This window comes from Cinclus cinclus, chromosome 21, assembly GCF_963662255.1.
Source record: "Cinclus cinclus chromosome 21, bCinCin1.1, whole genome shotgun sequence".
NCBI lineage: Eukaryota > Metazoa > Chordata > Aves > Passeriformes > Cinclidae > Cinclus > Cinclus cinclus.
In genome coordinates, this window is record NC_085066.1 from 3,215,508 (window position 1) to 3,233,057 (window position 17,550).

A 17,550-nucleotide genomic window follows, 5' to 3' on the forward strand; every position below is an offset into this window, starting at 1 on the left:
AGGGTGCTCTTTTAGAATTTATCATTATTTACTTACAGGTGTTTTGCTGGGGAAAAAGATGCACTTTTCTAGTAGCTATGTACTGTTGCAGCAGCTCGTGAGGAAATGTTAATATTCCTGCATTGGGTGAGAGACAGGGAAATATATTCACTTCTAAGGGGAAAATGCAGCTCTTGCTAGACTGTTAAGTGGTTTTGCACTAAGACCTGTGCTAGCATCTTCTTGTCAGCCTTAATTCACCAAACATCAGTAAGCTTAGTTTCAAATTGCTGGAATTAGATAAATTATTGTGCCTCTGTGCACTCTGTTTGTAATGTGAAAGGGCGTGGAAGAACATTTAAATATACAGGGGCTTATCCAGCTGTGCAGCTTCTTATTTGAGGAACTGAATTTGTTCATCACTTCCCAGTCTTTGGGCATCAACCTCAGTGCCATCTCACCCCACCTACTATAAATTTGTACAGAGTTCTTATGTCCTAATGTGCAGCTCTGCAACAGTACAAACAACATATGGAAACCACCACTCTCCAAAATAAGTCAGGTCAGAGAGGACTTGCTACTAATAATCTGGTCTCAAGTCAAAGATGGTTGTATTTGCTGATAAACTTGATTTTGTTTTCCTTTGCTCCTAGTTTGTGAGTTGGTTCCTGCCTATTGGATCAGCTTAGCTTTTACAAATTTTAAGTGGCTCTTAGGTAACTTTTATAACATAAGGACCAGAAATTTTAAGTCTTAAATGGTTCCAAGGGGTCTGTATATGATCATACTCTATGTTCATACCATGTCCTGTACATACTTGTACCTTGCAGCTGTAGCTTGAGAATGTTGTAAAACTGACAAATGTGCCAGGATTCCAATGAAATGAAGAAAATGTGCCAGTTTTTTTCTAGATACTGGGATTGAGCTCTTTTCCCCGCTTACCTTCTGTCCCATCCTGATTTATTTTTTTCTTAAGGTTTTAAAAGTTTGTCTCCACAGCAAATTGCTCTTAAGGCCAATTAATGTTGTGGAAACAGATGTTTTTGATTTGCTAGCAGTGACGTTGTTTTCAGGGATCAGAATATTTCAGGGGTCAGGATATTTTATTTTTGTAGTGCAATTCATGCTTTTCATTTAATTTAGAATACTTAATGTTGTTTCACAGGTGTAATTGACTTGGAACCTTTATACTCACGGCATAGGATTTCTCTTCTTGAATCATTTCATAGGCCAGTGAGCTTTAGTATCCTCCTTTTGATTTCTGTATATACCCTGTGCATGGCGCTTTCCTGAAAAGAAAAGAAAAAAAAAAAAAGTATATGTCATTTTAAGAAATTGAATTTATTTTTTCAATTACTTGTCTGCAGAAAAAATAATTTCTCCTTAATTAAGGCCTTGGGAATTGCTTTGTACTGTGAAACTCACGTATCTTTAATCTAACTATACATTTCACTAACAAAGATGGTATATAATAATATCCAGGACTTGACTGAAAGGAGTTGAATGAAACATCTTCAGTGTTTATGAAAGCTATATGCTGCACTATATAAAGTAACACAGTATTTTTATAATTATCAGCCATTAATTGTGTTGACTTCCTTCTCCTCCTAGAATTAGCACAGAAAGGAAGGTACACTTGTGTTTTGTTTGAAACCTTGATCAACAACAACTCCCTAACTTTCCTTTTTGCTTTACTAAACTCGTGGCTCAAACAGAGTCAGATTTTGTCCAAGTGGCAAAATTTTGTCAGAGTGACAAAATTCTCATTTGCTCACTAAGCATTTGCTAAGAGTACAACTTCACTTTGCCAGGAATGATGAGGAATTGTGCACAAAGACCATTTGAGCATCTGAACATCAATAATTTGTACATTATTGAGGGCAGGATCAATACTCACCACCGACTCAAATCTCACCTCTTCCTTTATCAACAAGAAATTGGATTAATAACGTGAGCATCAAGCATTGTGCATTTTAATAATTTTTGATGCCCTCAGTAAGTTAGTTACATTTCAATAACTTTATTTTGCCTCATGATAGTGTGAGGGCCAATGAAGTATGGAAAGAATAAATGAAAAATAATCAGAGTTTTTGTAATGAAGAAGCTTCCCAGGGAAAAGCCACAATCACATCCAGGTTTCTTCTGGGCAGGGAGGGCTGACAAGTCATGGGGCACTTAAGGGGAGAAACCCTGCAGAAATGACATGGAGCAGTCAGCTCCCAGTGTGCCATCAAACTGTGAGGAGCAGCACAGGGAGAATGATAAGTGTGTGAAGACTCACATTTGTAGTTGTCTCTGCAGTTAAATTAAAAGAACCTAACTCAAATTAACTGCCAGTTGTACCAAAAAAAAAAAATGAAAGAACTTAAGAGATTTTCACAGTTTTAAACAGAGAGCTACTTTTAAGTAGTAGATCTCTAACTTTTGAATGGGACATAAATTTGTCTTAAGAGTGTGAAGTTGTGCCTTTAGAAATTCTGGAGTTTTATAATTTCTAGGCAGTTCTGCTTTCTTACTTTTGTGAACTTCAGTACAAATAGGAAGTAATGTGCAATAACTCAAAAGTTACTGAAGCATTTCATCCCTTGGACATAAATGCAGCTAATTCTGAAATCCACAGCTCAGATACTGGCTTTCTGCAATAATTCCTCAGTTGTCCCTCTGGGGTGCAGACCCAGCTAGGACAAGGAATTCTGACAAACCTTAGGATGCAGCAGCAAGTACGTCGTAACCACTTTTGCCAAGAATCTAATCCAGTCCCACAGTGATCATCTCCACCTATGTCACAGTCCTGCAGGGAGGCAGAAATGCATTTGAACTATTTTATGGGAGAAGCATAGGTTTTCAGTGAGAGTTTAATACAAACTGGGTGGGGTTTTTGTCTTGTTTGAACTTTGATTTGGGTTTGGATTTTTTTTTTTTTTTTTTTTTGCCTTGAAGACTAGAACAGATTGTCATAAAGAAAATGTCAAGTTACCGTGGTCAGTGGTCAAATACAAATGGAAGTCAAGTTAGAAATAGACTTTCCACAGCATAAACTGTGCAGATTGTGAAAATTGTTTTTCCCAGTGAATATATTAGAATTACACAGTGTACCTTTTAAAGCTCACTACTTCAATATATTGAGTAATTAAAATTAAAACTCATAGTTTGATTTTTATAGAGTAGGAACCTATTGCTTAAAGAGTAGTATCTTCCATAAATGAAGCCTGTTTAATAGCTGAAGTGGAATTACAAGCAGACCCCGTGAGCGCGCGGGGCGGTGACGAGTGATGTTCCTGACACAATCCACACGGTCCTGGCTGTTGGGACCTGCATTGTTAGGCTGCTGGCTGGGACTCAGGATATCCCTTTCTGCTTTCACAAAAGTCTCTTGGGCCCTTAATTTCCAGCTGAACAGTCACCAAAGGTCCATGGAAGAGACCTTGAGCAAAACTTAGACCTCACAGAGCAATGCGGATGCGCTTTATTTATTTATTTGTTTGTTTTTAGTGCGTGTTCTGTTTGGGCTTTGCAGCCCTGCCACATGTGGTGAAAATACTTGAGAGGACTTACTAATTGTTGAAGGGACTACCCAGGTTCACAACCTGGTCTTATTTCAGTACAGAATAGCATTTCTCCTAGAGTATGTTAATTGTTTGTCAGATATTGTCTCTACAAAGGTACCTTTACTTTGAGTTCTTTTGGGAAGCAGAGAAGGATGCTCGTGTACTCCTTTTTTAAGTTCGTGCCTTCAGAGCTGCCATTTGTGGGGCTGTTTGGCAGAGCTCATTAGTGTCAATAGCAGCCTCAAGAGCAAGAGAATGATATTTAAGTAAAAATGATCTTTGATGGGAAAGAATACCACCCTTTCCTCCACCTCCTCTCTGTACTTCAAGATCACTTGACTCTTTTGGTCCTTGAAGCTCTGGGAGGAGCCTTTCCTGCAGAAAGAGCTGTGTAAAAGGATGAATGAAAGGCAGCCCCCGGTGCTCATCTGTCCTGCTGACTGGGACACTGCAGTCACTGCAAAACTGCTCCAGTGTCTCTGCCAGGTTCCAGATGCTGCCACCCCTGCCGAGGTGAGCTTTCAGCTCTGTGTTGGGATCTCACCAATTGTCGTCGTGCTCTCCCGACTCTGTTGGGGTTGCTCTGAGAGCTGTACGTAGCAACGTGCCCTTTCTTGGCAGCCCTTGGAGGTGGCCCAGTGTGGGTGACCCCCTTTTCTCAGGACCTTTGTTTCTGAGGTTGATTCTGCTCTGGGCATGTTATGACTCGGTGACTTCAGTGAGACTGAACAGAATGCAGACATGCTATGTGGCTTTTTATTCGCCATCAATTTTTTTGGTGGGTTTGCTTTGGAGGGAATATTTTTGTTTATTATTGTTGTTCCTGTTCCTTCAGCTCAGCTGTTCATAGGGAAGCCACTAATAGGAGAAGGGTTTGTAGTGCTCCATGTTTGGGGTGGGATGGGATGACCCAGCTCTCAGGCACCTGCTGGGAAGCCCAGTAGACCTGGCTCAGTCCATCAGGATACAGCAGGTCCATTGGGGCCAGGCTTGGCAAGTGTCTCTTACACCCTCAGGGCATCTCAGAGGGCACGGGGAGCTCTGTGAGAGCCTTTGGGCTTGCTTTGTCTCTTGACCCACACAGGTGAGGAGTAGCATTGGCAGGATGTGTGCAGTTACAGCTGAGTGCAAGCGTGGTGTAGATGGAGGTTGTACTACAGTCTGATTACCCCCCTTGCAGTTTGGAGAAAGCAAAATGAGAGACAGAGGTTTATTTGTAATGGTTTTCTGCTTTCTGCCGTATTTGTATGTGTTGTTCATCTTTTGCTGTTATAAAAGGTCAATTAAAAATAAAAAGGAGGATCCTGATTAGGTGGGCAGGTCCATTTCCACTGTACCAGCATGTGCTGTGGGTGCCCCTGGGGCATTTTTTAGTCAGAAAAATAATTGATAGTGCTGGTATTTAAAATGCTCAAGTTAGCTTCTGAAGTTAACACCCATTCAGTTCCTTTATTTTGTTTGGAGTGCAGAGATTTGAGAATTCCTTGGTGTTCTTTGACCACTGTGAATAAATTTCCCAGACTAAAAGGACCGTAGAGTTGTTCAAAATCCCTTTTAGTTTGAGTGTTTCAAAATCTGAATGAAGGCTTGACTCTTACGTCTGCAGATTTTTAAACTGATCCTCTGTAATGGTAATTATCAGGTACTGGATTTTGAACGTGCTGTGGTATAAAATGGATACCTGGTAATCTAACATGCAGCTGTTTTAATGTGAGTTGTATTCTACTTTACATCATAGTATTTTTTCACATTTTTGTCTAGGAATACATTCTCTGACAAGTAATTTTCTCATGGTTCCTGTCCTTCCTTAACATTCTTGTCCACTGTCAGGATGGATTACTTAAGAGCTGTGATTGCTTTGTGATTATGGGTAAAAGAGATTTCCAATTCCTCTTACGTCTTTATGGGAGCAATGAAGGAATCAGAACAATCAAATGTGACTGATTAAATTACCAGAATCAGACATTTCAGTCACCTTTCTCAATGCCTGTCTGCTGCAGGGGACTGTTACTCCGTGGGATGTGGCACTCGAGTTTCACTACACCAAGTAGGTAATCTCCAGTTTCCAGCTGGGAATTGCAGGTAGAAATGATGTGAAGCTGTATCCATTTGGTTATTGGGGCAGAGTGAGTAAGTCATTATTGAGATGCCTGAGAAACCTGGCATCCACAGTGCTGCTAAATGCAATTCAGTGTGTGGGGTGAGTGCTGGAAATGAGATTAGAAGGGGATGGAGATGGAGGCAGGAGAACACCTTAGGTAATGCTTCCTTCTCCAGCATGGGAAGAGTCTCCTTTGTGTTTTTCAGGAGCAAAGACAATGTTCAGGCAGATTGTCTCACCTGAGTAACGCTTAGCACTGGGAATTCCTTGTGGGAGATGTTCCTTTAAACTCCCTAGTGAGAGGCATTAATACCCAAACCACAGCCTTAGAAGGGATTTCTGTCCTGAGACCATCTCAGAGACAGGTAAGTGCAACTCCAGGTGAAAAACTGGTATAGATGATCAATGACTGTTAATTTTTTAGCAGAAATACAATTTATATTTTCCTGACTTTTCATTTCTCTGGGTTTTCTCTTAGCCCAAGGAATTTTGCTGTCTATTTGCAGTCCTTCTGATGACAATCCCAACAGAAATGAATGATAAACCCATTTCTAATTGCTGAATTGATATTTAAATCTCAGCTGTGACACAACATGAAAAGTGCTGGTGGGCAAATCTCTTAAATTCCTTTCTTTTTTTTCTCTCCAACACGTTAAGGGTTTTATTACTTGTGGCCTTCAAAAAAACTGTAAGTTTTTGTAGGCTTCTCAAAAACCGTAAATCCAAGCGGACTAATCCTTTCTCACCAGTGTTCCCTCCTACAGAGAAGGAAAATTATGTCTGTAGTAGAAGCTGAAATTTATTTATATTCCACAGACTGTCTGTCAGACATGAAGCTGGTTAAAATACCTCCCACAATAGATGTGTCTGTAAGAGCCACACATAGCTTAAAAATTCTTTCACAAAGCCCTTACTGAATATATCAACTGACTTTCAACTCTTTGATTTAGGATCAGGTTTTTTTTTAATTCTCTTGCTCTTGTCTTCCCTTCATATTCTTCCCTGGTGCTTCTCTGCGACCTTATAGGAAAAATTGCATTAAAGGACTATTTTTTTATGATTTTCTTGCTAGTACTGAAACCGTTTTCTTCACAGGGTAATGATTCTACATTTGGTAGCATTGTATATTTTCAGTAGCAGACTTGGCTCCCACATTTGGATTAGACTGAATGTCCCATCAGTTTGGTGTTCTGATTTCCAACAGATGCTTTAGGGTCATATTTCATGTAATGTCTGACCCTCAGAGATCACCAGCCAAGTGGGATTCAGAGTTCAGATCTCTGGGTGATGGCCACTTCAGATTTAAAGTTCTCTGTTCCTTAAAAACACTCTTCAAAAGTCTCTTTCTCTTCTCCAGAGCTTTGTAAAGTGGTGTAATGAAGCAGCCTGAGGATCTGTAATTACTTCAGATATAGAGGTTGTCTGGTGGCAATGGCATGAGAGTGGATTTACTTATTCTGGTGGTTGCAAATGATGTTTTATGATATCTCAATTTCTTAATGAATTCATATTTGGGAAATTATGTCTTTTAGAGTTGAAAACCCAAATACATGCAAAGTTGTCAGTGTCCTTCCTGATCAGGGTCTGTATCTAATCCATTCTATGCTTGGCTTGGACAAAGCTGAAAGTACTTTGCTTCCTTGTCTATAAAACATTTATATGTTATCTGGAATACCTAATGCCATCCATAAAATGCCACTGGCTTTGGAATGATGTACAGGAAGTGTTTAGCTCTGCATAGTCAGTAAAGGCTTGGGCTATCACAAGGGAACACCAAGAATAAAAATGATTTTGTCATTTCTGTACACTATACTCATCACTGAGCAACCATAAAATGGATTCGTGCGCTACTTGTTTACTAATACTCTCTTGAGAAAGCGAAATATATTTACTGGTTGGGGAGGAAACCAACCAGGCCTTATTCCTGCAAATTTGTATTTCTTCTGGAATCCTGGAGGAGTTATGGCAATGAGAAGTTACCTCATGAAGTGTTACCTGTTGCTTGTGTGGTGTTGTGGGCCTGTATCAATTGCCAGGCACTTTTGCTCCCATAAGATCGCTGACGAGGTCAGTAAGAGACATGTACCTGTTGTGGAATTCACCTGCCAGCAAGGCTTGTATCCAAATAGAATTTAGAACTGAAATCCTATGTCTATTACCTTAATGTAGCTCCTTTGGAAAAACACAGCCAGTTGTTCTTAGAGCTTCGGAAGAGAACACAATTCTCTCTATCATATATGCTGATTAATTCAGAATACCTCTTTCATTACCTGCTGGTTTCAGCAAATATCCTGCTCTATCAACAGCAGGAGGAAGCCAATGCAGGAGAAATCTGGATGTCACCGAAGGAAGTTTGGCATAAGCTACCATGATAGAAATAAATGCAGGAGATTTTTTGATGTGCGTCCGAGCGGTTCCCTCGCATGGAGTCACTTGGGTGATGTTGTTTCCGTTGGCTCCAGCAGTGTCAAGGCCATTGATGATGAAAGTTCTGTGCTGTTTTCCCCACTGCTTGGAAAATTGTCTCTCCCTCCCTTCCCTCCCCAACCAAATCTCTGCCAAGCTAGCAGCTGTGAACAAAATGTCTCAGCAAGATGAATTTGAATTTTCACATGCTCTGTGGAACAGGATGCACAAATGCAGCTTTGAGAGGGTCACAGCTGAGGGGTGCAAGTCAAGGATCTCTGCAGGTGCATGCAATGGATGAGCCTTTTGAGGTGTCTTATTTTGTCCCCTTTTGAGGGGGAAAATATTAAAAATGCATGCCAAGTGCATTTCTTGGTGAGTTTTGGTACCTCAGTCTGAGGGAAGTAATGCCTGCAAGTTTGGTGTCCAAGCTGTGTATCAGAGCCAAATTAATGCCTATGAGTTCTGCACTGGTATCTGAGACACTGACCAGACAGTGGCAGGATCTGCTCTATGCAAATACAAACTCAAATGATTATTTTTTAACTTAATTTGGGTAGACATCCTTATAAAAGCTTCCCATCAAATTCCATGCATTTTTTTTTCTGCCAAGGACTTTTTTTCTGGAGTGTGAAATCAGTCTGAAACCTCCGTGAGGTTTATTTTTCTCAAGGAAAATAAATGCAGGATGTGAGCATGCAGAACATATGGGCACCTATATTAAAGCCATGTAATATTTTTCATGCTTGCAATTTTGACAAGCTTTAAACTGAGATTTTCCATTACATTTCCTGCCTCTGTATTATTGTTAATGTTACATCTGGAAGGGAGATAATGTGTTTAAACATATAAATTATGTGCAAATAAAATTTGTATGCAATTCATGACCAGAATAGCCGTGCCTGACGCACATTCCTCTGCTGCAGCTATAGTGCTTGTAATATTTTATTACATTTGATATGTAATGGTTCATTTTCGTGGTGTATCTTGTCCAAGTGAGACTTGGTTTATCAAAGTTTATCAAGGCAGAGATTTTAGTGTCCAGTTCATGTAGTATTTTTAACGTTCATAGTATTTTATTTTGGTTTCATATGGTTTTACTTTGGTTTTATATGTGGTTTCATTCAGGTAAGAGAGGGTGGAATACCGCGAAAGGATATGGAAAAGTCTGTTTGTAATTAAAGGATCACTAATTGCACTTCAGGGACCGTGTGTAAGATACACTGGTCTTTCCCACGGCCACACCCTGAGCATATGATGATCTTCAACTGAATTCATGGAAACATTGGCGCCTCTTGCTACAGAGGGCAGCTGGCACTGCGAGCGGCCGGTGCGTGGCGGGGCGCGGAGGTGCCCGTGTGGCCCTGCTGTCCCTCGGAAACGTGTGTGCCTTTCGCCGCCCAATTGTCGCCTGCCCGTGCCCTTTGGAACTTTTCGCGTCTTTGGCGGCAGCAGGAAGCTCTGCAAGCAGAATTATTTTATTTTTTTTTTTTTCGGTGGCACGGAATCCCTTCTCTGTTAGCAGCGTGAAAATGGCGCGGGGTGTCAGCTGAAGTGTAAGGCCAGCTAGGCTTGTGCTTGTCCAGTTTTCAGCATTTTTACTCTCTGGCGTTTCAGAATGTGAATTAAGACCTCGAGAGGCAATTGCTGGACAAATTTGAAAATCATAGAAGGCTTATCTTCTTACTCTCTAGTAAGCGTTATATGCAATTTCTGGTGGAAGAAATTTTGCCTAAGTGATGTTTCAGAAAAGATATAGAAATGTATTATTTCAGGTAGTGCTAAAGATTTCTACTTAGATACTATTGCTCAGACTAAAAGCCTGAGCTCAGGTAAAAAAGAAATTACTCTTTTAAAAGTAAGTGCACATTGACAATGATAGTTCGTATAAATCAACACTCAAATATGTTCTAGGTGGTTGAAAATGACATTGCCTGTCCAAAGAGTCCAAAGTGCCCTTTGGAGGATTGTATGTAACAAAACAATTTGAGACTCTGAAGTTTATACTGGTGCCAGTTATTTTTTGCCCTCTGTGTCCAGATCAGAATGAGGAATGCACTGGGCAAATACTGAGAGGGGTTACTGCAGCCTCTGGGTAGCAGTTTGCCTCTGTTCCAAGGATCTCATTTTGTTAAGCTGGTAGTTAATGGTTTTGATCCTCTAATTGACTTTTAAACTGACAGCATCTCTAAAAAAGTATTTCTTTCTCCTGGATGTTTTGGCCCCTATCAGACTTTTGTTTATATCAATATTCCTGTGAGTGTCGCAGGGTGTGGTTGAAGTTGAAGGTAATTCCCATTTTGAAGACTTAGGAACAACCACAGGTAATACTTAACCTCAGTTTGGGAAAACTAACATTAACTCAGATTGACAGAAAATAACATTAATGCAAAACACCATTGGCCTTAGCAATATCGTGGTACATATCATCTGAAGGAAATGTGGGCAGAGCATGGGAAAACCCATCACTGCCTACTTTATGGCTGCCTTAAGTGGATTTCTGCAGCTGGTCTGTGAGGAGAAAGAGAGCTGTCTCCCTGGATATGTGATAAAAAGGAAGGCTCTGGTTATAAATGCAAAGAGAAGAGCTTTGATGTTGTATTCTTAGTCTGCCCTTCAAGTATGTGCATCCATGATTTCCGTCCAGTAGAGGTCATTCCCAAGCCTTTGTCCTCCCCCTGCTCTGAGCACAGTCTGTGTGGCCCTCGGCAGGTGTGTGTACAATATGCAGGTATAGACTTGAAGGAGACAGAGCAGGTGATTTCCTTCCCCACTGCCGGGATTAAGTGCCTCTGGTTTAACTTCCTGGAGTCTCACAGACTCCTTTACAGCTTGCACCCTGTGTGAGCCCACTTAAACCACTTTTTGTTCAAGTGCCATTTTAGTAATGCAGCAGATGCAAAAACATAGGGAAGATGGGGAATATCTGTAGCTAATTAAGGCGAAGGAGACAAGCTGCAGACCACCAGAATTCAAAAGGTTGGTTTTGGCTGCTGCTTGTTCTTGGCTTTTCTACAGGATGGATTTGTAGTTTTGATAATTTAGCACAGTATAACATGTATTGTCTAATATTCAAAGGGTGAAATATTCCAGAGCTCGCACTTTTGACTTCTGGCATGTGAAATTTTGAATTTAAGAGGAAATCTTCTGAACTGTGGTGACTTAGGTTGACCTGGTAAACGCTTTGAAGTGGCTGGTGGCTTATTTTATTTTAAATAAGTATACCAAGCTGAATTTTTCTAAAGCTACCTTAAGTTTACCTGAAGTTTTTTTGACTAGTAAATGCATCAGAAATATCTCATGAGAGAAGATGTTACTATTTTGCATGAACTTTCCATCTGAAATTTCATCCTTAGCCAGACTAAAACTATTGCCAATGCAAGCTGCCTTGGGGATATTTTAGTTCTCTGTACTACGTTCTGGGGGGTTTGTTTGGATCTTGTTTGGGGGGCTTTTTAAGTAAAAGAAAGAAATGCAACACAAAATCAGAAGACTACAGTGCTTCTGACGTATCCATGAAGAATTTACTTCTACACTTTGTTCATCAGTTCTGGTCAAGTGATTGACCAAAGATGAACCCAAAGTTGGGACACCGGTTCTGATGCAGTGGCTGCACCAGCACTTTGTTTGTCCTGGCAAAAGCAGTTCCCTTTCCTGGCCACCTGCTCCCTCCCCATCCTGCTCTGAGCTGCTGCTGCTCTGCCACAGTCCACCTGAAAATTAACAAAAAAAAAAAAAAATCACATTTTGAAACGTTATCACTTTATTTATAACTGAATGGGAATATATTTGTGCATAAATATTCACACTTCTGAATTGAAAGGAAACTGGTGTAAAACCTGTGAGTGTCACAGGATATGCTCAGCTGCCAAACTGGGCTGGGGCCAATGAGAAAAAGCCTGAGTGGTAAACTCTGGAAAAAAATAAAAGTCCTGGTACATTTTGCTTAACCCATTTTCCCATTGCCTTGTTCTGACCTTGAGAAAAGTCTTTGAACTGTGGAAATACTGTTCTTACAAAATTAGCATGTGTCAATGAAGGAATAACAACAAACTTTTAAAGTCAGCCAGTTGAGAAAATTACTTCATGTTGTAAACATTTTCACAAAGAAACCTTTGGATCTCTTTTGGGTCATTGCTTGGTAAACAGCATCAAACGGAGTCATTCAAATAAAGAAACACTGCCTGAAAGGGCACACAGAGCAAGAGTACACTGCAGCTTTGAAACAGCAGTGGCTGGGGAAAAAAAAAATCCCACTTCAGCATCTCAACAAGGGGTGTTACACAAGTCCTAAGGTCTGTTTGATTAATTCATAAATTCATACTGTCTTTGCTTTAATTCAAAACAGAAATAATTTTGCTTGAAGGTGGAGAAATTTTCTTTGGAGGGCTATACTGTATTTTTCACATATATCATAGGACTTCTGAAGTTGACAGGGACCCTGAGGCTCATTGCTCTCTGCTCCTGGCAGAACTACCTAAAATCAAGTTATATGGCTAAGAGTATCATCCCTATAAAAATGTATCTAGGTAACTGTACTTACATACCTAGTAACAATGTGGGAGCTCTCCAACTTGTTAAAGCATGAAATCCCTGGAAAAGAATGAACGCCTTGAGCAATTCCCTTTTATTTAAAATAGCATGTTAATTGGAACATCCTTGCCACATCACAGCAGTCGATTTGGAAGAAGTAAAATTTCAGGGAAGTTCACAGGATATATTTCCATCCATTTTTAAAATTACCATAACGGGAATATAATATAGTTTAAAAAAAAAAATAAAAATAAATACCAAAACTAAATCATCTTGATCCATCAGCTTTTAGAATTTAATCAGAATTTAGTCATTCACTAGTCTGCCATCATATTCCTTTCTGTTTAATAAAAGAAATAGTAGTTGTTTTTAGGGTGTTGGATAGTGGATTTTTACAGGTAACTTCGTTCAGCAGAGCAGCCTCTCTGCAAAGTTGCTTTGTGCTTGAGTAATTGCTCTGGAATTTCAGTGCTGTGGCTTACAGAACTGAACGTGGTGAGATATGCCTGGCAGCATATGTTGCTATGCTGATGGATTTTAGGCATCAAGGCACAGCTGGATTAGGGCTATGGGGTGAAAAGGGTTAAGCTTGTAAAATGAGCATAACAATGTGCTTACACAATAGTAGTGAAATAGCGCTCACTGGAAACTGGAGAATTAAGAACTATAAACTGTTGGAAGTCACATTTGCATCTCTTGAAAGTAAAGCCCCAGCAGTCTCTTGGTAAGGATTTTATTTTGCCAGAATCTCTGTTGCCTTCCTTCAGCAACTAATTCCTCAGGAGAGACAAATAATTTTACTTTGCTTCGATATTTTTTAAAGTTCCTACGCTGCATTTCTTTGGCATGGTGAGACATCCTGCTGACTTGTAACTACAACCTCCCCTGAGTCCTTGCCATTCTTCCACATGGCATTGCATGATCTGTACTGCTGGCTTCCTATGTCCAGGAGTCTGTAGGAAATTCATCATACTGGACAAGGAGGGGCAGAGCCTTCATAATTTATAGGGAAAGCATAGAAAGCACAAGGCAAAGAGAAGACCTTTCAATGTAAAATCAAGGAAGAAATACTCTTTCCGTTTTTATCAGTGGAAATCCTGTATTAAAGAGCTGAAATTGGTGTGATGGACAAAAAATCTGCTCTGCAGTCTGTTGTGTAGAGAGTAATGTTGACCAAAGGCAGAAACTGTAGAATATGCCAGGAGAAAATCTTGTAGATATTCCCTCCTCCAAAATTTTATTTGGAGAGCTTTGGTGTGGTGGCATTTTTTGCTCAGTTGTTTGGTTTTTTTTTTTGTTGGTTGGTTTGGGTTTTAAGTGGACCTCCTCAGAATAATTTGCAATGTCATCCGCACCTGTGAACTGATCAAAAGAAGTGTTAGAAAATAGAGGAAAACTAGCACCACTATCATTCTGTCATAGGTTCTTGTAACTTGTTACTGAAACTGGCCACGAGTGTTGCCAATTACTGCTAGTAATTTCTCTTTGGTGCAGGTGACAAAACTTGCCTGAATGGTTGCCAAAATCTATTCATGGGAAGAAGCACCCAGAAGTAATTTAATCTGTGTAATCTCATATGCAGATGGTTCTGCAATCTCTGCGAGGCCTCTGACATGCAGCTAGAGCAATGCAAAAACAAAAGCAAAAAGCGTGCTAATAAAGAGAATACAAGATGGGAAACACCTTAGTGAGCCAATCCCAATTTCCTGCTTGCACAGACCTGTACCATGAGACCAGCACAGCCCATAGCCCAGAACTGAACAGTGAGGACCTTCTCTTACTGAGCTCAACTACCACCTGCACAAGGAAGGTGCTGTAGAATAATTCGGGGATAAATCGAGATATGCCACTGTGTTTCTTTATTTCTTTTAATCCTCAAGAAGAAAGCAAATGCCATTGTGCCACAACTTTTTCCTAGGAGAAACTCCTGGAAGGAAAGGTAGAGAGAGAATGTTTGTGTGGCATTATTTTATTTACCTTTACTTTCAAGCTCCCTAATTATTAGGAGGATAGAGTAATTCCCACATATATGGGATAGCACTGAGTAGTTTGTTCAAATCCTGGCAGAAGTGATTCCCTCAGAAAAAAAAAGGCAGATTACCCAAACAGGAAGATTTCCAAGCTGCCTTGCACTGTTCTCTAATGTAAGTGTGGAGATTTTGCACTCCACGTCCAGGACTCAGTGAATCTGTTGTGTGTTATTGTTTGGCTGCTGCTGCCCACTTGAAAAGCCCTTTTAGTTGGAGAAGTATTTCCCAGAAAGTTTATATGAGTGAAAATACAAGTGGAGGCTCTATCTGCAGTTCCATTTGAGGCTACTGATTTTGTTGGCATGGGGGAGTTTTTTATTAATAGTGCAATTTGAACAGCAATTCAAATTAGAGACACTTTGAAAAGCATTGGGCATTTTCCAGCTTGTTGGTTTTGCCTTTATCTTGGGCTGAAACAACCAAGTTTTCAATAGTCCAAGTTGTGTGCCTCCCTCCAGAAAGAACCAGAAGTAACAAAAGTGTCAAGAAAATACCCATTCTGACCTCATTTTCGGATGAAGGTTATGTCTCTGTGCAAATGTTTTAAGTTCAGTGTCACAAGGTCACTTCAAGGTATATAATTTACACTGCACAAGTTTTGTGGCTTTCTCTTTATTGTCATTAAAAAAGGGTTGTTTTGTTGGCTTCTGGACAAATCAAAGGTGAGCGATTAGTGAAAAATGTTTGGGCATTTATAGATGGGACTGCAGTGCCATATGTAGGATCTCCCTCCTGTCCCACTCCAAGAGAGTTGCATTCTCACTTCAAGTCAGTTTTGAGAACTGCTTGAGGTGGAAGCTGCCTGTGTTTTTTGTTTTGTGCTAAATGTGGTTTTCAAGTTTAAAAGAAACGATTATATTTTTCTTTTTAATGACTGTTTTTTTTTAACCCTTTTACTGTATGGTTGAAAGGGGAAGTCTGAGGCTCATCAAGGGTGCCACTTACTCTTGGGAGGATGGGGAAAAGTTAAAAGTAGAAACAGCTGATGAGGCAAGCTGGCTCTGTAGGGAAAGAGGGAGGAAGAGAAATGGGAACATCTGTTAATGCTATACCAGTGACTATTTTAGCTAAGTCCAGCTTGCAGTTCCTTTTTAATTCCTCATTCTTCAGTAGGTGTCACTGCTGTCAGTGACAAACACAACGTAGTCCATCGTTAATGGCAGCTCCTTTTTTGTTGTTGTTTTGTTTTGTTCAAGTTATCCCAGTCTTCACCAAACGCACAAACATGCACCGGAAACAAAAATGATATTTCAGAGATCTGGAGGATCTGATTCACTGTTCCAATTCCCCATTCTTTTCTCACTGATATTCCCTCTTACTGGGAAAACTGAGAGGACTGCCAGTAGCTGTAGTGTTGCCTTCACCACCTCAGTTTCTGTCAATGCCTGCCATATAAACCTCAGGCCTGGCTTTTGTGCAGACCCCCACTGTAACAGAGTGGAGTCAAGGGATTCATTCAAGACACTCAGATTAATTTCAGTCCAATACAGTTCTTTTCTCTGCCCCACAGTGGACGTGTCAGACTTATAATAGCAGAACAGCTTGGGAAGCCTCATTATTTAAGGAAATCTAAGAGTGGTCTCTTTTCTCTATTAATTTCTTGTGGGTCTAATGCCTCCCAGCTTTGAGAGGGAAAGAAATTTCAGACTATCTCATCAGAGCAGATGATGAACAAAAGCAGCCTGACTTCCTTAGCAGTACTGGCTTGCTGCCTCAGTCAGTGGAATATATTACTGTCCATCCCTAAGAAAGTTCTTACTTGGAAAGGTCTTGTCCAGATTAACTGGAATAAATGTTGAGTGAATGAATCCATGTAGTGATGCAAGAAATGCTTTCCTGCAGTCCAAACAGGCATCTGAATGACCTTCATCCTGCGTTTTGTAATTAAGTCCATAAGTAGTGATGTTTCCAAAAAGGCAGTGGTTGGGGTTTTTTTCCTTTCTGTATTTTAGCAACTGAGAGAAATGAGTGGAAAGCATAGAGTGCATTATAGGCTTGACTTAACATTTTATCTCCTGAGAAGACTTAAAAACTTAGCAGCAGATACTGGAGCAGTTGATGGGAAATGTCTACTAAACCACTAGGTATGAAGACTTGGACCATTAAAGGAACTGAGCAAAGGGATGACTTTTGATATTGTGAAACAGAAATAAACTTGGACTCTGAATCAAAGCAGATAATTCCTGCCTTTGTTTATATGATGTTGTATCTTTTAGATAAATTAAAATAAGCAAGGCTAAGTGAGAGCAATATATAAACATGCATTTTAATTTTTTCCTCCAACATTTGTTTTAGCATAAGGATTTTTGGAACTACCGTGGAGAAAATTATTTTGAACTGTTGTACACATGTATAGGAAAACATGCACTAAATGATGGTTGCTATTTTTTGCTTGGTTCATCTCGTGGCACATCATTTGTGGATTTTAACCCTGCACAGATGTGTTTTGTCATACTTGGGAGAAAATAATATTATTGACTTACGTTACAATAAGTTATTAATTCTCATTTCCTCAGAAGGTCAGGGATTTTTCCCCCTAGGAAAACAGACACAGCTGTAAATGAATGAAACATGATAGGTTTGAATTAATCACACTTGCCTCAAGTTGTCATGCAGAATTGAGCTCATATTGCCCTTCTGTTAATTTAGATATACTTTAGATATCTGGTTTTAGTCAAGCCTTAGTCACTCTACAGAGATATTTAGATTTTTCTTTAGTTTACAGATCAGGGTCTTTAGAGTTATCTATTCACTTTAATTCTTATCGTGTGGATTTTCTGGGGAATTAATAGCTCAAACCAAGGATATATTTCATGTATGCTAATTAGTCTTCCTCTAAGTGTTTGAAGAGCCTTCAGATTTGAATTTCAGAGCCTCACCTGTGCAAATTGCAGCAATCAGTCTTCCAGGATTGCCACTGGTAAAAATAGAAGGAAGATTATGGGTGCAGCTT